General features: G+C 44.7%; 1 protein-coding gene across 3 annotated transcripts in view; it reads right to left on the reverse strand.

Annotated features, from left to right (window-relative positions):
- SESN1 (sestrin 1) overlaps positions 1-24,097 on the reverse strand; it is a 92,185-nt gene that overhangs the window by 42,616 nt on the left and 25,472 nt on the right. Inside the window, exon 1 of one of the 3 annotated variants that reach the window (XM_084774468.1) lies at positions 17,119-17,141. The exons of the other annotated variants lie outside the window; for them this stretch is intronic. The gene's annotated coding sequence lies outside the window, so the exon portion shown is untranslated. Of the gene's footprint in view, positions 1-17,118; positions 17,142-24,097 lie in introns of those variants that run through there. 3 annotated transcript variants of the gene reach the window in all.

Consider the following 24,097-nt stretch of genomic DNA (forward strand, 5'->3'; position numbering starts at 1 on the left):
AGGGTCCTAGAAACCTACAAGAAGAACATTATGACGGGCTGATCTGGGCCCAGGGGTCCTGCTCAAACTATGGCACCAGCCAAGGACAATACGTGCAGTAAACATCAAACCCCTATCCAGATCTAGCCAATGGTCAGGACATTCTCCACAGTTGAGCGGAGAGTGGGGACTGATTTTCACACGAACTCTGGTGCCCCATATTTGACCACGTCCCCTTGATGGGGAGGCCTGGCAGCACTCAGAGGAAGGATAACAGGCTACCGAGAAGAGACTTGATACCCTATGAGCATATACAGGGGGAGGAGGTCCCCCTCAGTCACAGTCACAGGGAAAGGAAGTAAGGGGGAAATGGGAGGAGGGAGGAATGGGAGGATACATGCATGGGATGGGATAACAACTGAGATGTAATATGAATGAATTAATAAAAAATTTTTAAAAAAGAATTCAACTGGAAAAAAAATAAGTCTAAGCACTTAGTTATAGCAACCTGAGCAAAGACAAACAGGCTGCCTTATACTTCCTTCAAAAGCTTATCATACATGATGCACACACACACTTTTTCTAACTTCCAGGGTAGATGAAGTTATAGACTTGGCAAAAAAGACAGACTGGGCCACAGAGATAATGGAAATACCATGTAAGGATAAAGAACCTTTAACATTCTATTTATTTATTTTTCTTTTTTGAGTGTGTATGTGCACGTATGTTATATATGCATGTGTGGGTACATGTCTGTGTTCAATAGGCTAAAGTTCATACTGGTCTTTACCATGCTCCACTGTATTTGTTGAGATCGGGTCTCTTTCTGAACTTGGAGCTTGCCAGTTTGCCTAGTGCAGCTGGCCGGCTTGCCCACATTCCATCCCTGCCTTTCCAGATGCTGGAATTACAAGTACAGCCAAACCTAAGAAAACAAAACCAAATGAAAAGTACTGCAGTCACACAATGATTGATATACGTGTGTGAGTGTGTGTGTGTGTGTGTGTGTGTATACATGTGTACCTTAAAAGTGTACATCCGGCCTGGTGTGGTGTGGCAGTGATCCTAGTACGTGGGAGGCAGAGGCAGGCAAATCTCTGTGAACTCAAAGCCATCTTTATTTACATAGTGAATTTTAGACAAGCCAGAGCTACAAACTGAGACCCTGTCTCAAAAACAAACAAAAGAAAAGTATACACTGGGAGTCTGTTTAAAGTAAACTAAATGTAATCACTTTAAATATAGCTTTAGAGTCTAAATCACTCACTTGATAACAGTCTAAAAATCTCTGTCAACACCACGATTGTTTTTGTAGCCAGCCTTCTTGCCAGCCTTCTTAGCTCCTTGAAAGAGGGCGGGAAGCTCCCTGTCTCTCCAACACTGGCTCCCTCAGCACACCATGGGTGTGTGATGAGAACGCAGGGTTAGGGGCTAACTTTCCCCACGGTTATATGGACAGGTGGGAAGACACATGACATGTATGCAAACAAGTTAAAACAGAAAAGGTAAGCAGACTGCAGGATTGTCTCAATCTCTACAAAAGGCCTGCACATGTGCGGTTCATATAAAAATAATAATTAATAAAAAATAAATATTTTAAAATTAATTACCAATCAGAAGAAAATTTGTTTCTCCAAAATGTTTTGCTTCTTTATACACTAAAGCTAAATCAAATACAAACAAAGGTGGCATCTCTCCAGGCAGCTTTGACATAGATGTTCATAAGAAAGGTTATTTTCATTGTAACTAATCACTTGCAGAAAAATCCAGCTGTGTGGCCATGACAGGAAGTTATCTTCAGAGCTTAGGGCAGCACAATGAAGCAAGGGTATCAGAACTTTACATGAAATCTGGTTCTGGCTTCAGGACCCTGTTTTACCTCATTGTACTTAGATGTTTGTCATCTGTAAAACTGAGGTGCTGGTCTCCACGGAGTGGTCCTAAGAACACAGCATTATAATCTGCTGAAGACAAGCAAGTTACCATCTGACAGAGCCAGTATCTTGGCATCTTCACACTGTCAGGTTGCTATCTACATGAGAAAAAATAACTTATGATAGATTCAGAACAAGCATTCATTTAATATTGCCTCTCATATCCAGCTGTGTGTCCATATAGCAATAAAATGAGGGGCACAGATGGACTCTGCCGTTAATCATTTACAAATGCGACTGGCTCAGCATATTCGTATTAGAACTTAACAGCCCAGGTTCCAAGGATAAATACAATCTCCCCTATTTTAAATGTCTTTACCCACACAATGGGAAATGACAATACAATGGGAACCACAGGATATATAAACAATACAGTGACTCACTGGTGGTCAGGAACTGTTACCTGTGGGAGTGCAGGCCTGTAACCTCAGTGTGGAAGGCTGGAGACAGGAGGATTCAGGCAGTCTGGCAAACTGGGAAGCTCCAGGCTCAGTTAAGAGATCCTGTCTCAGAACAGAGGGTAAACAGTGGTAGAGAAGCGACAGCTGGTGTCTAACTCTGACTTTCAGAAGGGCACAGAAGGATAAGTGCAACTGCATGCACATATGCATACACATATCACAAACACACACACACATACACACACAGAGCGAGAGACAGAAAAACTCCCAAATTGGGGTTCTGACTGGCAGTCTAATAACCTAGATAATACATATAAAACTTCAAATTCACTATGTTTTGGGGAGCAGGAATGCTGGGGATCAACTCTTGAATCTTCAATGTAAGTAACCTAGGCAACATTCCCTTTTGGAGAAGGTATGTCACTGAAGTGGGCTTTGAGGATGGAAAAGCCCCTGCCAGCCTCAGGCTGTCCCTGTCTCTCTCTGCCTGAGGATGAAAAGCTTCCGCTTACTGCTCCAGCACCATGCCTGCCTGCCTGCAGCTACGCTCCCCACTAACCCTCTGAAACGGTAAGCAAGCCCCCCCAATGAAATGTTTCTAAACACTGCCTTGGCCATGGTGTCTCTTCACAACACTAAGACACTAGTTTATTTGTTTCTGTTTTGTCTCTTTCTTCTCACTCCTACTGCAGACTTGCACGCTCCTGCTTGGCTCCATCCTCCAGTGTGGCTCATTGCCAGCATTAGGGAAAGAAAGGGGGCAAGCCAGCCCCCTCGGCGAGGTATCACTGTTACAGCACTCCTAACCCAGCTTTTCCACTCACCCGCCCCAGACCCACTTTGCTCTTTTTCTCATTTGGTTCGTCTCTGTGTAGTCCAGGCTGCACTCTGACTTGCAGCTCCCCACAGCTCACAGCTCTATTTCCCAATTGCTGGGTTTCCAGGCATGTGCTCCGCTGCCGGCCTCCGCTGTGCACACTATGCTTGTGACAGCCATGCTTCATCACCACCCTGACTATATCTGGAGTGAACTACAATCCAGAATTTGTGGGCACACCTGAGAGAGGCTTTCTGCTTGCTCTGAAGTGGATGAGTCCACTTCTGGTCCAGACCTTTAATCTGGCCATACTTTCAGCTGGAAGCCTATATATGGACATGGAATAAGGAAGGTTTTGCTCTTTGCCTGCTTGCTCTCAGCTTGCTAGCATACCCATTCTTTCACCCAATTGGAGCTAACTTCTTTGGGATTCCAGCACATGCTAAAGACCAGCTGAGATACCCAGTCTTATGGGACCGAGCAGCTATGAGAGTCTCAGATTGGCAGCCATTGTTGGATTAGTTGAACTGTAGCCTTTAAGTCATCCCAATACATTCCATATCTATGGAATATATATGTATTCATTCACACATAAAAAAATATATATTCATTTCTTAAGTTCTGTGACTCTAGGGAACCCTGATTAATACAGTCTTAGATGTTCAACTCTAAACATGAACTACCTCAAAACCAGAATTTTTTCTTCACTATTCATTCAACATGTTTCTGTTAAGTGTTCAAGTATTAGGAATAATTAAATGATGAAGGTATAAGAAATCCTTTATAAGGCAGATCTGGGCCCAGGGGTTCTGCTCAAACTATGGCACCAACCAAGGATAATATGTGTAGTAAACATTGAACCCCTACCCAGATCTAGCCAATGGACAGGACATTCTCCACAGTTGAGTGAAGAGTGGGGTCTGACTTTCACATGAACTCTGGTGCCCCATATTTGACCATGTCCCCTGGGTAGGGAGCCCTGGGGGCACTCAGGGGAAGGATAGCAGGCTACCAAGAAGAGATTTGATACCCTATGAGCATATACAGGGGGAGAAGGTCTCTCTTAGTCACAGTCATAGGGGAGGGGAGTAAGGAGGAACTGGGAGGGAGGGAGGAATGGGAGGATACAAGGGATGGGATAACAATTGAGATATAATATAAATAAATTAATAATTAAAAAGGAAAAAACAAAAACAAACAAAAAAGAAATCCTTTATATTGTTGGTGAAGGGACTCCAAGAGACTCCCAAAAGAGTATAGACTTTTGCTGTGTTGCCTTTAGTTGCCTCTAAGAGGTTGGAGGTAAGTCCCTATTGCAAATGATACTATGTACTTTTTCACAGAACTTGGAGAAACAGAGCTGGATCTGACCCAAAAGCTTCCTCCCTGGAGACTAGTTTTCATAGTACCAGAAGACAACACACAAGCTGCCAAGGGAGGGAAGTAACCAGTATCCCTGCATTTGTGACGGCTGTGGGCCACAACAATGCGCAGCATAGCAAGAGACCCCTGGAGGTGCAATAGTGGTTCTTATGTCATCGTGGTAAGCAACAACTATCTAATGGGATGTTAGGCCTTCTCAACAGGATGGCAATAACACCTGGTGCTGTAAACTTAGTCCAAAATATATAGCTTGTGAGGTCGTGGATCTTGGAGGAGAAGACACTATTGCTACTTTGCCAAACCAGTAACATTGCTAACCACATTCTAAATACTTATCCTTACACCCACAGTTAAGTGTAGCACTCACCCCTTCTTTTTACAGCAGATGGAGATCAGGACAGAAAGCCACAACAGGTCACAATGCAGAGAACAGCTAACCAGGAGGTGCCCAGCCCCAGTGGATACGTTTACATACAATACAGCCCCCACCCCTAAGGCTCAGGGAGCACTGAGGAAGAAGAGGGAGAAAGATTGGAAGAGCCAGAGCAGCAAGACCGCGTCTGCTAGATATTACAGAAAGCTATACCCAACCAACCTTAACAGCATGGCTACTTAAACAAGACCTGGACGACGCTGTGGTATGCATGTTTTGTGGGCTATTTGTCACTGGATAACCACGTAGGGGTCTCATCCTTGGGCAAGACTAACTACCCCTGTCCCTGCAGCCCTGAATTGCCTGTAGCTCTTCATCTGGGGGTGGGACCACACTGGATGAAGCGCATCCACTTTGGCTTGTCAACTAGCCATGGCTGGTTAGCTGTTCTCTGCATTGTGACCAGTTGTGGCTTTCTGGCAGTACTCAGTAAGTAAGGTATGGGGGGGACCCCTGGGGACAAAGGCATGTGACTCTAGAACAAAGGACAGAGCCAGAAAAAAAAAAAGAAAAGAAAAACAAACCCAGAACCTCGAGGCCAGTGGCTCTCACCTTTCCTAACACTGCAACCCTTTAATGCAGCTCCTCACATTGTGGGGCTCCAAACCATAAAGTTATTTTCATTGTTACTTCATAACTGTAATTTTGCTACTGTTATGACTCATATGTGAGACATGATTCCTATGAAAGGGTTGTCTGACCCCTAAAGAGGTCACAGCACACAGGCTGAGAGCCCTGCTCTAGAGCACATCAGTCGCCATTCTCGATGTCAGAGCCTCCTTGGCACTGCTACAGTCAAGACCTTCAAAAGCTCCCGAAGACTGCCCGCCATTCCTCCCCACTTCAGGCCTCACACAAGATGTCTGCCCCCCCCCCCAATGGAGGGTTCTGCAGAACGGGAGGGAAAAGAGCCGTATTGGGATTACAGGAGGGAGTGAAGGGGAGAGCTAAGGGGTAAGATAGGATCAAAATATCTGCACACACGAGCTACTTTTTTTTCATAGAAGCTGCTAGACTGCTGAGACTGCCGGATGCACAAGCCTGAGGGCCTGAGTTCAAGTCCTCAGTACCCACAGAGAAAACTCCAGGGGTAGACTCCTACCCAGTGCTGGGGGGTGGGGAGACAGGAGGATTGCTGGGGCTTGCTGGCCTAGCTCCAGGACAATTTGTGATCCCATCCTAAGGGACAGATGGAAGTGACGGAGCAGGACCCTGATGTCCTCCTCTGGCCCCTGTGTGTGTGTGCCCCTGAGCAGACACCACACCCTCCCACCTGCACCTACACTAACAGGAAGGAAAGAAACTGCTAAAACAGAATCTAAACATCAGGGCTTTGCTACCAGCAACTTCAGGCAGCTAAAATCATTTTCTGTTGCTTTGGGGTGGTTTTACATTTTGCCAGTGAGAGAATTAGTTCAGAGGGAGAAGTGGCATGCGTGCACTGTAACTTCAGGCTGTGGGCTTCGTGAGATGTGAAAAGCCTGAGTGTTTTTCCTTGTCTGGGATGAACACAATACTGTCGCAGACATGTGGCTCCACAGGATGCTGCCGGCACAGGGGTTTGATTTTGTTACCTTCTGTTTGCGGGAAAGTGAAAGCAGTAAATTCCACAGAACTAGTGTGGCCGCGACAAGCGTTCTTAGCACCGTGTCAGCTGCATTTTCCTCTGGAGTTGCAGTTTTGGCTCTTCCCAAGCAGCCCCTGTGAATTTTCCGGCAGCTCTGCTGAACACTGGGGGAGGCACTGGCACAGCTCAACTGAGCGGCGGCGGCTGCTGCTCCAGATGAGTATTTCACTCAGCTTTTCTCTGTCACTATTGTTTGCTCACTTATAGTTCTCTAACTTAATAAAATGCTCTTAAGATAATTATGATGAAGCAAGACAACCATAAATCCAGAAAAAAGACACACTTCCCGTCCTTGTTGACCTGTGGATACAGAGGCTTCCTTTGACCATGGTTCAGCACCTGAGTCAACAAACTGACGGACTCTTTGCCTCTTGCCACAGGCCCCCTGCCCATAACATTCTACATGATTCCAACTGCTCATACGATACAAGACGGGCAGATGGGCAGATAACATTCTGTCTTAGCCAGGGTTCTGCTGCTGTGAAGAGACACCATGACCAAGGCAACTCTTGCAAAAGAAGGCATTTAATTGAGGGCTTGCTCACAGTAACTGGGGCTCAGTCATTCTGGTCACGGTGGGCGCATGGCAGTGTGCAGGCAGGCATGGTACTGGAAAAGGAGCTGAGAGCTCTGCACCCTGACCCACAGCTGAGAGAGACTCTGGCCTTGGCTTGGGCATTTGAAACTCTAAGGCTCACACCCAGTGACACATCTCTCCAACAAGGCCACCCCTCCTAGTCCTTTCAAACAGTGCCACTCCCTAGTGACCCAGCATTCAACTCCATGAGCCATGGGGGCTAGCCACTCTCACAGTCTAAGCTCTAAGCACTGATCACAATCTTTCTCTCCCTATGGGCCATAAGTCCAGAAAAACAGTTTACTTCATTTGTGAGCCATGCAACTCAGGACTGTGACACTTGCTTTATGTTTTCCCATTTAAAAAGTTCCTTCTTAGCCAAAATTTTAGTTCAGATGTTGTCTAGCCAGGCTCTAAAAAATAAAACAAAATAAATAATAATAAAATAAAAAAATCCCCACTCCCAGCCTTTCAAATGGGATTTATGGTACACACAACAAAGTATGCCTAGAAAAATCACTAGGTCCTAGAAGCGGAAAATCTCCAGCAATTAGCATCTGTGCAGAGCCAAGGTTAGGGCAACCTTCACTCACATCTTTGAAGGACTCCATGAGGTTAAAAATCCCTTTGGATGAAACAATGCAATCACATTCCAGTTCATATCTGATGCAAATAATCAGGGTTTCAGAGCTTAAATATTTATTAAATAAACCGACTAAAACTAGGAGTTTGAAGTATCTAAGTACAGACTCATTCTTTAAATGAAAAATTGAGAAACAGGTTAAATGCATAAATGTAATATCAATATATTTATTGTGGTTTTTTATTTTACAGATTTGGACAACTATGCACAAAATCAGGGCTGATGTCAGAATTGGCTAGCTAAATAACAGCTTTTAAAAAATATGACTTCTAAATTGCTATTTTAAAAAGTAAGACATACTGGGGTAGAGGTGGTGCAGAAATTGTAGGCGTGGTTAACGAATGTCTGGTCCAGCTTGAGACCAATGCCATCAAAGGGAGCCCACCCCTGACACGACTGAGAGGGCTAGAATAGCCCAGAGACCCACGATAGAACCAAACATGAATGGCAAAAAAATAAAAAAATAAAAAAGTCAATGGAATAATTCCTAATGACATTCTGCTATACTCATAGACTGGCATCTACCCAATTGTCATCAGAGAGGCTTCACCCGGCAACTGAGGGAAACAGATGCAGAGACCTACAGCCAAATGTCAGGTGGAGCTTGGGGAATCCCAAAAAAGAGGGGAAGGAAGGGCTGCGGGAACCAGAGGGGTCAAGGACACCAAAAGCAAACCGTAGTCAACCAACCTGAGCTCACAGGGGCTCACAGAGGCTGAATCGCCAAGTGGAGGCCTGCATGGTGCTGACCTAGACACTCCACACATGGGACAGCTGTGTAGCTTGGTCTTCTTACGGGACTCCTAATCGTGGGAGCAGGGGCTGTCTCTGACTCTGTTGCTTCCTTTTAGGGCCCTTCCCCCCTTCAGGGCTGCCTTGTCTAGCCTTAATGGAAGAGGAAGTGCTAGGCTTACTGAAACTTGATGTGCCATGGCTGGTTGACGTGCACTAAGGCTGGCCCTCTTCTGAAAAGAAAGGGAGGAGAGCGTGGGAGGGGGAGGAAGGAGGGGAAACCGCAGTCAGGATGTAAAAGAAATAAAATAAAAAAACATGAAAATCTGTGTGTGTGTGTGTGTGTGTGTGTGTGTGTGTGTGTCGCGCGCCTCTCTCTCTCCCTCCCTCCCTCCCTCCCTCCCTCCCCCCCCCTCTCTCTCTGCAAATCCCCCCTCACTCAGGAGTCAAGGATAAAATAGTATGTGGTTCTCTTTCCTTTACATACTTAGGTGAGGTTCAAGAAAGCCTATAGTTTATATGCACATTAATTTTGTATCTCTGTTACAAAACCAAATGCCTTGTAAAGAGAAACACAGTGTTATGGTCTGGGTGTGGCTTAGCTTCCAAAGGTCGACTGCTGGGAGACTGTGCCCTGTGTGAACAAGGGCGGCGGTATTAAAGAGAGACTGCCCCATGCCTCGGCAGCGTCTGCATCGCTGGTCTCCATCCACTTCTCAGCCGGGACTCTGGCTCCATTCTGTTTAGATTCTAGTCACCAGAACAGCAGCTAAATAAATGTATTTGTTTCGTGATGTTGGGGGAAGTATCCGAGATACACACCTGACCTTTAATAACCCTCTTCCTAGTAGTAATCCAGTCTCAGGTAGTTTGTTACAGCAACGTGAAATGGATTAAGACAACCATTGAGCCACACAATGAGTTGGAAGGAGAGGTAAACATGTAAGGCCAACACGTATACACAGTTAACCTGAAAAACTGGGTACTCCACGGGAGATGGACATACTGCTTCTTAGTCAGGTCTCACCAGGACAGACGACTTTGTTTCAGCACTTAGCTACAGTCATTGACTTTGTTTAGAAACCTGTATTAAGAAGTACAATGAGGAGCCGGGTGTGGTGGCACACACCTGCAATCCCAGCAATAAGGAGGCAGAGGCAGGCGGATCGCTGTGAGTTCGAGGCCAGCCTGGTCTACAGAGCGAGTTCCTGGATGGTCAGGGCTGCATGAGACCCCGTCTCAATAAACACCAAAACCAAAACCAAAACCAAAACCAAACCAAAAACAGCATAATGAGCCATTTACTCTGTGGGAAGAGGAGGAACTCAGACCAAAAGGAATGAAGCAGAGTCGTTTCTCATTCCACATTCACTCAGGGGCAGCTTCTTCCTTGAGTGGGATACAGGACAGAATTACATCAAAATATTAGAAGGTCTCTGCCAAGCAAGAACAAATGTTGGCCTATGTGTAATGTCTGAGTGATGTGTCTACTGTAGGAGTCAGCTCCTCTCTAAGAGCAGGAAAACAGGCTCAGGAAGTACCACAGAGCAATGAGGGATCCCACAGAACACAGGCACAGGTAAAAGTGCCTGCTTTACAAGTGTGAGTAGGTTGCCCAGGCTGCAGAAGATCATCAAGTCACAATAGCTCTTGACTAGCTCCATGTTCAAAAATGTCGGTGTGACAATTCTTCAGTTTCACAGAAAGTCATAGTGATGTTCAAGTGCCATCACTGTGTTTATTATGTTCAGTTCGAAATGGAGCTTAACTTAAAGCAACTGAGAAGAATATGAAACTGGAGAACCGCAGAGCCGCCTTGCGTGTGAGGCCAGAAGTGCTGGGCTTCTGCATAGAGCCAAAGAGTGTCAAGCAGGCACAGTCCTATAAGTAGTGTTGAAAATACTACCTCATCAGCCGGGCGTGGTGGAGCACGCCTGTAATCCCAGCACTCGGGAGGCAGAGGCAGGTGGATCGCTGTGAGTTCGAGGCCAGCCTGGTCTACAAATCGAGTCCAGGACAGCCAAGGCTACACAGAGAAGCCCTGTCTCAAAAACCAAAACAAAGAAAAAAAAAACTACCACTACTACCACCCACACAAGAATTTAGCTTGTTACTTCTCTGTCTCTCTCTCTGTCTCTCTGTCTCTCTGTCTCTCTCTCTCAAATTGGATAGAGAAATGATGGAAAGCCTGTGTGTAACGTTTGGACTTTTGATTTCTCTGTTAACTTAGTTATTAAATATGAGGAAATGGTAATGAATTTATCATTTTAGTTTACCACTGTTGCTTTTTAGGTAAACATTCAAGGGTTCTTCAGCAACTCCAGCCAGTGGCAGTAGGACTCTGCTACAGCGACTACATTAAAGCAGGAGTCACTGGTACCACGTCCTCCATTTTATTTTAACATCTTGAAAACAAATGCATCCTTAGCCATCGGGTGTGAGCTGATATAAACTGCTACAGGCATAGGCTCGGTTTATAGGGCACACACCACTGTCAACTGGAGGCACACAGCTCCTGACTATTTCTCTTCTCCAACAGGTCAGTACCCGCCACCCCCACTTGTACGAAGACTTGTGCTATGAACAGTAATTATTAAACCCAAGGAAGGATTCTGAAGTGATAAAGGGCAAAAGTTTCCAGAACAATGTTGAAATTGCTGAGGTTGTGGGAATAATAAGGTCCATCATCAATATGTGAATGATTCCAAATGCTGTGCTAGTGTACAGAATCTACAGATTAGTGCAAAATTGATTACTCTAATCAAAATCCTAGGATTAAATATATCATAGTTTCTTAAATATTAAGCTTCCTTAAAACTATCCTAAGATAGCACTAAGAAATGCAGCTATAATTAATGAATGCAGGAATTTTCCAAGCATATAACGTCCTTATATACTTATGCAAACCTCTTGGAACACAGTTAACTGTATGAATTTAGAATACAGATGGATATTTAACTATGTCTAGTTTTGTGCTAAGTGCCACTGAAAAACGATACTTCTACCCCCTACTAAGTAGTAAGCAGAGCGCCCAACCCTGCCAGGTGCTAGGACTTCATCCTCACTGCCACCATCGGCAGTGGGGAAGGCCGAACAGGAAGCCTGACCTGCATCCTCACTGCCACCATCAGCAGTGGGGAAGGCCACATAGGAAGCCTGACCTCCCATGAGCACCCAGAAGCAATGGCACCCCATCCACTCCCTGCCTGAGTGCTGGTGACAAAAAGGCCCAGGCAGAGTCAAAACTTCAGACGCTGCCAGAAGTGATGAGGCCACTTCAACCCTGTGATGTCTTGGGAACAGTAAGAAGGACTCCTGTATCTTCTAGACAGGGAGGTGTCATGGGGGACCCAGAAGAGAGCTGACACTTGCACCTTTGCCCAGAAGTAACAAAGAATTCCCCTGATATGCAGAATTTCTGTGTTTTCTGGCAAAAACAAGGAAACAGCCCCTTCTCCTGCTGGGGAGGGGTCAGAACACAGCCAACCACAGCAAAACATTTAAATACGATCCAGAGTTCCCTACATTAATATTCAACAGGTGCAGCATCAACTGAAATTTGCTATGTGAATTTTGAATACAGATGAATCTGTAAGTATTTCTGGCTTTTTTGCTAAGTGCCACTGGAAATTTGGCTCCTGGCACACAGGTATATTTCATTTGCCAGCATGGACACAGCAGAGATGCTGGAAGTGTTTTAAAACACCCACCAGGAAAGCACAGCAGGAAGTATGTCCAAGGACTTGGAAGAAATGGAAAAAGATAAAGACCCAGTGGAGACACAGAAGATGTAAATGGACATTCTGAACCATTTGGAGTGGTCAGCACACCAGAAGAGGAAACAGCAGAACCTCTGAGCAACAAGACGAAAACGAGCAAAAGCTGCAGCAGCAGCAGCAGCAACAACAACAAAACAGAAATGGATGAGCAACACCTCAGGCACCCATGGCACTACCACAAAATCTAACATTTGTGTCATCAAAATTCCAGAAGGAGAAATATGCTGGTGTTAAAAACAACTGAAATAATGGCTGAACCCTTTTCAACTGTAGTAAAGACAGTCTCAAATTTATTCTAAACTTCCAGAATAAATCCAACACAAAGACATATATATCAGTTACTTTTGAGAAACAGAAAAAAAAAATACTAAAAAAAATTTTAAAAAGAAAAAAATACTAAAGCAGTGAAAAAAGGGGTTGTTGTTGTTGTTATTATTATTATTATTGTCATCATCATCATCATCATCATCATCATCATCATCATGATTAAGGGGAGATATTATCATCATCATCATCATCATCATCATCATCATCATCATCACCATCAGATTAAGGGAAGACCTGCATACTCTCTCCCCAGCAGACCTACCTGAACAGAACAACGCAATGACACCCATAAACAAAGGGAAGAGTGGAAAAGCGAGCTGTGGGCACCAGGGACGACAAAGGAGCACAGTCAGCAAAGCGCTTCCTTTCGTGTTTCCTAAGTCGTATTTGATAACTTGGTGCCGCTGTCTGATGTGGCCCTAAAAGAATAAAGAGGAAATACTTCAAAGGACCTTGAGAGAGGGCAAAGGGCATGATGGAGATGAAGTGCCCAGCCGTGAACTACCAAGGCAGCAAACTCATGAAATTATGTCCTATCAGAACAAAACCAAAGCCCAAACAAATAAGAGACAACAGGAAAGTGAACTCGAATCCATCTGGCTACTAGAATTGTACTTACAAATATCGTGGGTAAGGTAGGAAGTATTGAGAGAAATTGTAAAAACATAATGAACTGAACAAAAATGAGAATACAGTTACGTCTATGTGGCATAGCGGCAGCAGAAGGAAACTTAGAGCCATATACATATGCCAGATAAAAGAAAATGTAAGGGGAATATGCACATTTCTACTCCGTAAACCTCAGGGAAAAGCAATGTGAACCAAGAAGCGAGATGAAGGAAACCATGACAAGGGACAATCAGAACTGGAAAACTCGGTAGAACCAAGTCCTGGATCTTTCAAAGAAAATGGGATTTACAGTGTGTAGCAAGACTGTCACAGAACACAGGAAACCTGGGGTCTAACTACGAGCAACAAAACAGAACTGGACTGCAGGACCCACAGCCTGAAGACAGTGTGTGTGCGCATGTGTGCGTGGCGGTGCCACAAAGTCTGAAAATAAGACAAGTTGGGTCAGTTCCCACCCAGACCCAGGTAACAGCAGCCCCTGGGGACCATGCCTTTAAACATAGGCATTTTATTTGGAAATGTCTAAAATGCTGTTAAGAGTGGCAGTTTGTGGTTTCATTTCATGTTATAGAAGCCATCTGCCATGAGCAGGCAGTAGGCGGGGCCAGCTCCTCCAACAGGGCTCATCCCAAACCTCCCCTAGTAGAAGGAGGGGCGTGGGGGGCAGACTGGGGCCTGGCTCTGTGGGGGAAGACTGTACTCGAATCCACTAGGTCTCTCTGGAGGATTTTAGAGGGCCCTTGAGGCTGGGGTCAGAAATGGGGTATACAGAACTCCCAGCTGGGTCCCTGAGTCCTTGCTGCCCCAGACCAAAAAGAACTGGGAAGCAACATAAGCTGGCGCCTGAGAGCTGAGGTGCCCGGTGAAGTGCTGCTCCTGTGAGGCCCCGGTGAGGTAAGTCTGCAGCAGGCAGAGGCTGTGGCTCCCTCACATGGGGCCTCAGGATCAGCATCTTCAGAAACAGATAACCGGAAGTGGTTAGTCTGTGTCTCTGTTGCTATGATAAAGCACTCTGGCTAAAACCAACCTGGGGAAGATTGAAAGAATGCATGGCTAACAGTTCCCCACCACAGTTCACCACTGAGGGAGGACAGGGCAGGAACCTGGAGGCAGGGAGCCGTGTAGAGGCTATGGAAGAGTGTGGCTGACTGGCTAGCTCTCAGGCTCATATACATTTCGTACACCTCCCAGGACCACCAACAGTGGGCTGTGCCTGCCCACATCAACCATTAATTAAAAAAAAAAAAAGGTCCCAAGAGAGCCGATTTTTTCATAGAAACCCTTCAAATCCAGATGGGTTCGCTGTAATTTTTATTAAAGAAGAATGACTCTCTGACAGGAAAAGCATGGTGTTCCCTAAAAGGCTGTGGAAGGGCAGGAAGGGGCTGATGACTCTGAGTCTGAGTTGAGGCTGGCCTCTGAACAGCTACAGGATTTTGGAAGCTGAGTCAATGGTGTCAAATGAGTTAGAATCCAAAGCAGAGCTCTCGGCTCAGCTTGTTCTGAATCCCTAAACAAGGGCTGTGGAGTCGGAAACTGAACACATTGCTTGCTTATCCCTCCTTCCAGTGATGAGGCGTCGGAATGCAGTTGGTGGCTAACCCTCCAAGGAGGTGCCTTCTTCAGCTGCTGTGAGGAGCCTTCAGACTGAGCAGAGGCAAAGGCTCAGACTGCTCAGAAGGCCCCGGAGCCTCTGTCCGCCCCAGAGCTGCCCACCTTGTTGCAAGGTCTACAGGCAAGTGATAGCACGTCTTTACCCTTAACCCCATCAGGAGCAGGCCTGGGTCCAGATGAGCACCTAGTGTTTACCCAGGATGAATCAGAGGATTCAGAAAGCTACTTCCTCTCTGGTGGGAGCAAAGAGGGCAGTATCCCATGGTTCCTCTGGGCTCAGGAACTGGCCCGTGCCAGTTTGACTGCTGCTACTCATGCACAGCTGGCAAGGAACGCAAACCCCAGCAGACGTAGGGAAAATGTCCACCTTGGTTCTGGTGGATAGCCCAAAGATCCTGGGCCCTTCCTCAAGTGGAAAAGAAGCTCAAGTGACAGCTGAAGGCTGTGACCACACATCTTTGTGGCCAGATCACTTCAAGTAGCACCTTGAAACATAAAACCACAGAATCTCATGAGGAAGTTGGGTTTTTAAGATGCCTTGTTGCTTTGAAGAAAGGTATGATGGCATTTATGTTGTGGCCTTCGTTCTCCCTTTATCAACCTGAGCAAAAGACTCAGGCCCTGGGCTATAAAGATCAGTTACCTGACCCTCCCCTTGGCCGGGGCTGATTGGGCCTTATTCTGCACAGCTCTACTTGGTCATTTTTTACATTTGTATATAGGACTTAAAAAAAAAGCTATGAGAGGGTTTTGTTTATTTGTTTTTTTAATAAATTAAAATCACATGATCTGAGTTTCAGTTTTCTTTAAAACAAACAAAACAAACCAGTCCAAAAAAAGAGAAAATATGGGTGTAAAGATCCTTATAAGAATATTAGCAAGCAGAACTCAGGAAGAGAACAAATATTATATCTATTTACTTATTAGTGACTTATATAAGCTTGGTTCAATGCCTAAAATTCGTTAATGCAATCTACCACACTAACAAAATAAAGAAGAAAAATCACATACTAATAATTACATCATTTGAACTGATACAGAAAAGGTATATGAGCAAACTTAGCATGGACTAGTTATTTTTTAAAACTTTTGGAAAAACATGAATGTAAGGGATAAAAGAAAAGTCTACACAAACCTACATCTGGTTTTCTACCTACTAGTGAAGGAAAATCATATCATAATAATTAAATGCCAAGCATAAGAAGAAAATAAGACTACTTGGTCTGAAAAATGGGTCAGTGTTAAAACACTTGCCTAGCATGTATGAGGCTGTGGTTCAACTCCTAGGTCTGACAAAAAGACAAAACCCAACATAACACGTTATGTCTGTCTGATGTTGGTTTGAAATGGTGGAGAATTGTAAACTGCGCTCGGATATGCTCACCTGTAATCCCAGCAGAGACAGAGGCAGGGAGGGTCAGGAACTCAAGGTCATCCTTGGTGACAGGGTAGGTTTAAGCTGTCTGTCCTAAGCAATGTGAGATTCACAACTCAAAAATAATTTAATTTTAAAAATTGAAAGGAAATTAAGAACTATAAAAGGGATCATTATAAAATGCAGCAATTGCAGGCAAATTGGATAGTTGAAACTCAGTGTATGAAGTAAATACATTCACCCATCTAGTGCAGAGCCCTGTAGCTATGAATTATCCACTTTTACTACTTTCCTACTTTTGCACAGATTCTGTGGTATGGCGCAGCCTTGTCCTAGTCACAATGGGAGGGAGGAACTAAACAGAGAGAGACAGAGCAGCTACTAGCCCAGCTGGAAGCCTCTCCAACACTAACCAATCACACTACTGAACAAGGTGTATCTGTCTGCGGGGCACCATTCAACAGCAGTAAATGCAATTTGGGGCCTAGACTAAGTGAAATATCCCCAACCTTCACAGGATGATGATGATGATGGGTGTGCGTGCATGTGTGTGTGTGTGCGCGCGCGCCCGTGCGTGTGTGCGTGTGTATATATGGTTACAAAAAGAAATTTCAATTTATGTGACTCAGATTTGCCAGGTTGCTAAAGGCAAGGATAATATGGTATGTCTTAAATATTAAAAATAGGTTTTACATTAAAATGTAATGTAATGGGTGTAGTGATGTGCCTATAGTCTTAGCGCTCCAGCTGCTGAGGCAGGAAGATCCCTAGCTGCTGAAAGGCTGGATGCCATGGCCTGCAGGCGATGACGGAGCTTTCTAAGAGGCAGCTAAACCCCACAGCGGTCCCTGCTCTGAAGTCACTTACCTACACGCACTGACAAGCATGGAAGTCCCTTCCCATCCTGTTCACAGACTCCGCAGTGTGAAGCCAGGGCAGCCCCACTCAGGCCGAATCCTGTTTTCCACTCTGACCACAGCCTTTAACTAGTAAGCATGACACTGTGACACGGTGGTGCCGTCAAATATGAGGTCACTCACCACTGCCTCCTGTCTCTTCCAGTCTTCAGCTGCAGTCTAGCACAGAGGCAAGAGGGGCTAGGACAGTGTTTATAGTCATCAAAGTGTAGTGTCCAAAGGAACAAGTAGGAGATTGTTATGGCAAAAACTGCCCAATTAGCAAGACTTGTTCAAATGAGACGAACTGAAGACCCTTTAGTGAAACTTCTCTCAAGTATTTTTTTTTAATTTACTTATTTATCATATATACACAGTGTTTTGCCTGCATATACACCAGAAGAGGGCACCAGATCTCATTATAGATAGTTGTGAGCCACAATGTGGTTGCTGAGAATTCAACTCAGGATCTTTGGAAGAGCAGCCAGTACTTTTAACCTCTGAGCCATCTCTCCAGCCCCCTTCTCTCAAGTATTAACGCAACATTTACACAAACAGAATGAGTGTTTAACAAATGATCTGTAAACTAATTTCTGGGGCAAAAGAAAATCTTTTATGAAAACATAACTAATTTTTGAGATCAGTTTCACAATGGCTTAAATTTTGGGGAGGCTGGGATACGATTAGTGGTAGCAGATCTGCCTTGCACATGTGAGACCTGAGGCTGACTATAATGATGCTTCTTTAGTGAAAATGCAGTAAGTCATTTGACTATTTTTGAACAAAACTGCCTTGCTGGCTATGTTGGCACACACCTTCAATTCCAGCAATCAAAAGCACAGGGGGAATCTCTCTAAGTTTGAGGCCAGCCTGGTCCACAAATCAAGTTCCAGGACAGCCAGGGTTAAATTGTGAAACCTGGTCCCCAGAAGAGTGAGTAAGTAAGTAAGTAAGTAAGTAAGTAAGTAAGTGAGTGAGTGAATGCCTTCATGAATGAGACCCATATCACCAATCCTAGAAGGGCGAATGAGTTGAACAAGCTACAGCACTATAACATTCTATATTAATGATAATGCTGCATAGTAGCTCGGCTCCTTCAAACAGGAAATGAATTGTTTAAGGGGTTTTAAAAATAGGTCTCTTTTACATGCCCCTTCAGGTGTAAGATAAGGTATGAAGAACATCAAGGCGGCCGTATTCAGTCTTCCTCCAGCCCCTCCAGCCTTCCCTCCTTCCTTGGTCTTGAGTAGGAGTGAGTTGGAGGTAATGGACATGCGCTGTGAAACAGTTCTGTCTCTCACAGATTTGCGGGTTTGGGTGGTGGATACGTGCATAAAATATATTCAATACAATATAAAATTTAAGGTGATGTTCATCCCCAGCTTCCATCCTGAGTACTCTAGCTGTGTAGACAGTTGCTGAAACGTGAATTTGTGTCTGGTAGTTTTAGTGTGCAATGTTTTTATCTGAAAGAATTTTTTAAAATAATAAAGTTTATAAAACAAAAAGGATTTAGAATTACATGAGTCACAGTTACTGGTTCTTTCTTTCTGTAACTAAACACAAGATAAAATGATAAATGCCCTGTCTCCAAGACTATCATTTATGGGGAAAACAGAAAACTCTTTCTCACAGTAGAAGACTGGGGCATAAAAGATCAAGGTTGTGGCATTTTTAGGATAAGAGGCACATGTCCTCCCACAGCAGCAGGGCAAGCGGAGCCAGCTCCCTGTTCAAGGCCGCTCCTCCACAGGGGCAGCCTTCATGGCCTCACTAGCTCTTGAAGAATCCATCCCTTTGTACTAGCACTTTGGCGACTTCTGGATTTTGGAAGGGATGGCTTTTTATTTATTTTTTGTTGTGTAGGTATGTATATGTGTGTAGCGTATGTATGTGCATATAGGAAAGTGTGCACGTGTGCACGCCTGTGTATGGAGGCAAAGGTTGGCATCGGGTCTCCTCCACTGTGGCTTTCTGTGCTCCATCTCATCTTTTGAAACAGGTCTCTCACTGGACCAGCACCTAACACCCATGAGACTGGTGACTAGTGAGCCACAGGGACATGGCTCTCTCCTCCCTCTAGCACTGGGATTGCCAATCTGAACTCAGGTCTCCATTGCTACCATGACTTATCATATTAGGTCAACAATAAATATTTGTTGTCATCTCTTCAGTCCCAGGGGCTTTGCTTTTTACATGGGCGGTGAAGAACCCAAACTCCAGTCCTCGTGTGTGTGCTGCAGGAACTGCATGGTCTAAGCCACTCCCCAGTCCCTGAGTGTTTTTAATGAATATTTTATAAAGTTGCTATTAAATATCACTTTGAGTGGCCCACTGAGCTTTCATTTTTAAATAAAATTTTTGTTTGCTCCTTTCAATGTTACTAAAAATGAAGGTATTCTTTAATATGCTTACTGCTCGAGGTGTTTGAGACAGGGTCTCATGAAGCCCTGGCTGGCCTTTAGTTCCCTGGGAAGCCAAGGATGACCTTGACTTTCCGACCCTTCTGTTTGTACCTCTGGAGCAGAAGTGATGAGATTATAGATGTGTGCTACCAGGCCTGGTTTTGTGAAGTGATGAGAACTCTAGCCAAGGCTTTGTGAATGCCAGGTATAAGCACTCTACCAGCTGAGCTACATCCCAGTCACTCTTTAATACTTTATGATGCTATCTTCAAGTATTTAAAGAGCCCCAAAGATACTTTAGTGACATAACTTTATATAAAGTTTTGATGCCACATCATTCTCTAGTCATCAGTGTTGAACTTGGACTTTAAAGGCAAACTGTCCTATTGGAAACATCATTACCATCAGTACAGTTTGGAGAGCGAGAACGCACCTCTACTTTATTTACGTATTGGTCCACTCAACAAATATTTATTGTTGACCTAATATGGTAAGCCATATGGTATACCTCCTCCTCCAAAGTCCTGGGGTAATAGAAGTGGGCCACCACATCTGGCTCTAATTTTAACAGCCTTATTGGCCAATTATCATTTTTTTTTATTTTGGGGGGCTAGATTTGAACAAGCCTGTTTATATATCATTCTGGGATTGTTACCTGCATTTTCTGCTGATTGTTTAGACCAATGATAAACAAAAATGTACTTAAACCTAGGAGTCCAGTAACTACTGAAAGGTGTACTTAGTGGGGAAGCTCTCTCCTTCCACCTTCCTGTGGGTTCTGCAAGTCAGACTGAGGCTGCCAGGCACACACTGCAAGCTCTTTTTTACATGCTAAGCCATTCTGCTGGCTAGAGTTTTAAATTCACTAAAGATATTAACTTGTTTCATAAACAATATATTTTTCCACCTATAGTTTGTATTTCATTTTTGTGAAGTTAATTTTAATGTAATCCATATTAAGTTTCCTGTTAAATGTTTCTTCCCTGTCATTATGCTTTAAAAGGTCCTGCTTAGCTGGTCGAGGTGGTGAGCGCCTGTAATCCCATCACTATGGGAGGCAGACGCAGGTGGACCTCTGGGAGTTCAAGGCCAGCCTGGTCTACAAAGTGAGTCCAGGACAGCTAAGGCTACACAGAGAAACCCTTTTTCAAACAAACAAAAAAAACAAACAAACAAAGGTCCTCCTTAGTTTCAGGTCAAATGACCAGCCAGGGGGTGCTGTACACCTTTAATCTCTACTTGGGAGGCAGAGGCAGGTGGGTCTGTAAGTTTGAGGCCAGCCTGGTCTACAGAGTAAGTTCCAGGACAGCCAGGGCTACACAGAGAAACCCTGTCTCAAAAACAAACAAACAAGCAGCTAAATTTGAAAGTGTGTTCTATGTTCAAACTGTATCCTTCGCTCCAAGAGCAGACTGCTGTGCTGGCGTACTGTGTGTGGTGCAAGGCCTGGGTCCTGATGGTTCATTCTTTTCAACCATGACTCTACTCGCTGCTCCCCAGCTTAGACTCTGGAGAAAGAATCCGCTCCTTCCTTGTCTTTGGACACAGAGAAGAAAGTCAGGGGAGCCCTGGTCTTTGCCTGCTGCCTTTCAGTTTTATTTATAGCATCTAATCTCCTCCCTCTTTTGCTCCAGTATTCCTGGACCTCCTATTTAAATGTAGATTCTTTCTACTTCTATGGTTCAAGTTTTATGGTATTTGTCAGAAATATAACTTGGAAACTACTAAAAAAAAGAAAAATATACAATTTTAAAATAAATAATATGATCTTTTAAAAAATTTAATCATTACTAAGGAAATGACCACCACAAAATAAAATAGTGACTGGCAGAGGTTAAGTTTTTCTATTTAAAAAAATGTCAGTTGGTTGATTGAGACAGAGCCCCATGCAGTGCCCTGGCCAGGAACTCAACGTGTAGACCAGGCTGGCCTCAAACCCACAAAGATCCACAGCCTCTGCCTGTAGTGCTGGTATTTAAAGGTGTGTGCCACCACATCTGGCCAAGGTTTTCTTTAAAGTTCCACAGAATTTGCACACAGTATATGGTAGGCACACGTTCCCAGCTTCAGCTTAGTTACCGGGACAAAATACCCAGAGGAAAGCCACTTAGGAAGGGAGGTTTATGTGGATCACAGCTCCATGTAGTGGCCATCTGTGAGGAAGTCAGAGCAGAAACTAGAGACAACTAGTCACATTACAACACTCTCACCCCCACTGTCGGCGGGCTTCCTCAACCCTTAAGGCAGCTTGCTGTGCAGCCCAAGGTACGCTGCTGCTCACAGTAGAAGGAGCTCCGGTCCTCAACGACCCCGTTAGCGCGTGCCCACAGGCTGGGCTGCCCTAGACGCCCTCTGAGCGTCTCCTTCCATGTGATTCCAGGTGCCACTGGACACTGAAGCTACCAGTCATCCACTTCGTACATTTTTGTTGTTGTTGTTGATGCTGAAAAGTGTGAATTTACTGCCAAAAATTTTATGCTAACAAATATAGGAAAAAAGAGAAGAAAAACACCAAAACCTTCCTCACAACAAGCTATTTTATATTTCACAACTTAGTAAACTTCAGGTAGTCCCAGTACTTAGCACCAATGAGAACTTTACTTCCATAATGGTACAGGAATCGAGTACATTTTTAAAAACTAACCTCAGCTGGGCCTGGTGGCACATGCCTGTAATTGCAGCATTTTAAAAATGAGGCAAGGATCTTGGGTTTAAGGATAGCTTAAACGATTTAGCAAAACCTTGTCTACAAAAGAAAAGAAAAAAACCCTGTTAGGGTTCCTTTAACCCACACTTTACAGGTTAACCCTCCATCCAGCTAAATGTTAAAACTGAGAAGTGGGGGAAATAAAAAGTAACCTCATCGTAGCGCGGGAACATAGAATAATCAGAATGTTTGCTCAGTATGTGCAATAATACCCCGAGTTCCGTCCCCGACACTGCAGGGAAGCAACAGTGCTCACCGCCATCAAATGCCTGCTGGTGGCGGACAATGGACAGCATGCTATCCCAAACCCCACTTCCAACTCTCTTCGCACGCCTACCCCAGATGCTATACACGTTCAGTACCTGGCTCCTGGCAGCTTCTAAGAGGACATGCCACACTGCTCTGGCTGCTGAGCTGCTCGCACAGCCTCCTTCTCCTCCTTTCTACCCGGGGCACATCCTGAGATGTCTCCCAATGATTCTTGCTTCCTAATACTAAAACCTCCTGTAGTTCCCTTCCAAACTCTATCAGGATCGTATGAACAATCGGATGTGACAAAAATGACATAGAAGACACTGCAGCTTCCTTCTTGTCCTCGTCTCTGCCCTGCACACCTTAGAGGTATCTTTTAGGCAAGTGTTTTGGGGGAGGCCTGCTTGAGCCCTTTGGAGATAATCCATCAGTGCACGTGACTATTTCGGAAGCACATTTCTAGCCTGGCTGCCCTTCAGAGACTTTAGCCCCCATGGCGATCTTGACTTCAACCTCAAGAAGGACCCTGAGCCCAAACCTCTTAGCTCTGCCACCTGGAAACGCTCCCCACTCAGAACTCTGTACAGGATGAAGGCCTACTGCCTCAGGCTGATGCTCTGGCTGTAACTTGATACTCACAAACAGATAGAAACACAGTGGATTCTGACAATCTAACAGCCACTGTGAGGCCTAAGGTTAGCAAAACATCATTATGGCCAACAGCACGCACCTAAATTAAGATTTCCTGCAAAGGAAGACTCCTATCCACTTACTGCACAGGCTATGGCCCCTTGCTCTGATATCCGGATTCAAACACACTCCTGACTCAAATATGCAACCATACGCAAGCCCCAGTTATAGTTTCCAAAGAACTTCCTTTATTCAAGACTCTTGCTTCTCCTCAGATGTTCCAACTTCTCTTATCTTCTGGAGCACAGATGTTTATATTTTGGCCCAGGATGCACTGCAGGCACTCCTTGTATCTAAACAGTAGCTAGGATTAGAAGTCCCTTCACTCAGAAATTGATTTCAGTTATTTTAACAGAATGCCTACTTCTTAACAGAAGATTCTGTTTGATCATACTTTTGTTTTGTTTGTTTCTTTCTTTTCTTTTTTTTTAGTTTTTAGAGATAGGGTTTCTCTGTGTAGCCTTGGCTGCCCTGGACTCACTTTGTAGACCAGGCTGTGCTTGAACAGAGGCAGCGTGCACCACCACGCCCGGCCTTGTTTTGTTTTTTTCAAAGCAGTGTTTCTCTGTGCTGGCTGTCCTGGAACTCACTCCGTAGAGCAGACTGGCCTCAGTCTCACAGGGATCTGCCTGTCTCTGCCTTCTGAGTGCTAGCAGTAAAAGCATGTGCCACCACTGCCTAGCTTGACTTGTACTTTTAAAAAATTCACTTGTATGTATATCCCTGAACCTCACTCCACTCTGCCCAACACAAGTAACCCAGGAACAAACTCTAGGCTCCAGGACAATCTGCTTTGTCACATGGATCCTAGGAAAGTGCTTCAGCCAAGATGAGGCTAAGCCTGGCTGTGATGAGAACAGAAGTGAGTTTAGCTGAGACGAAGTTCTCCTGAGAGC

Source organism: Acomys minous, assembly GCF_964271855.1.
Source record: "Acomys minous genome assembly, chromosome: 3".
In the NCBI taxonomy this organism is placed as follows: domain Eukaryota; kingdom Metazoa; phylum Chordata; class Mammalia; order Rodentia; family Muridae; genus Acomys; species Acomys minous.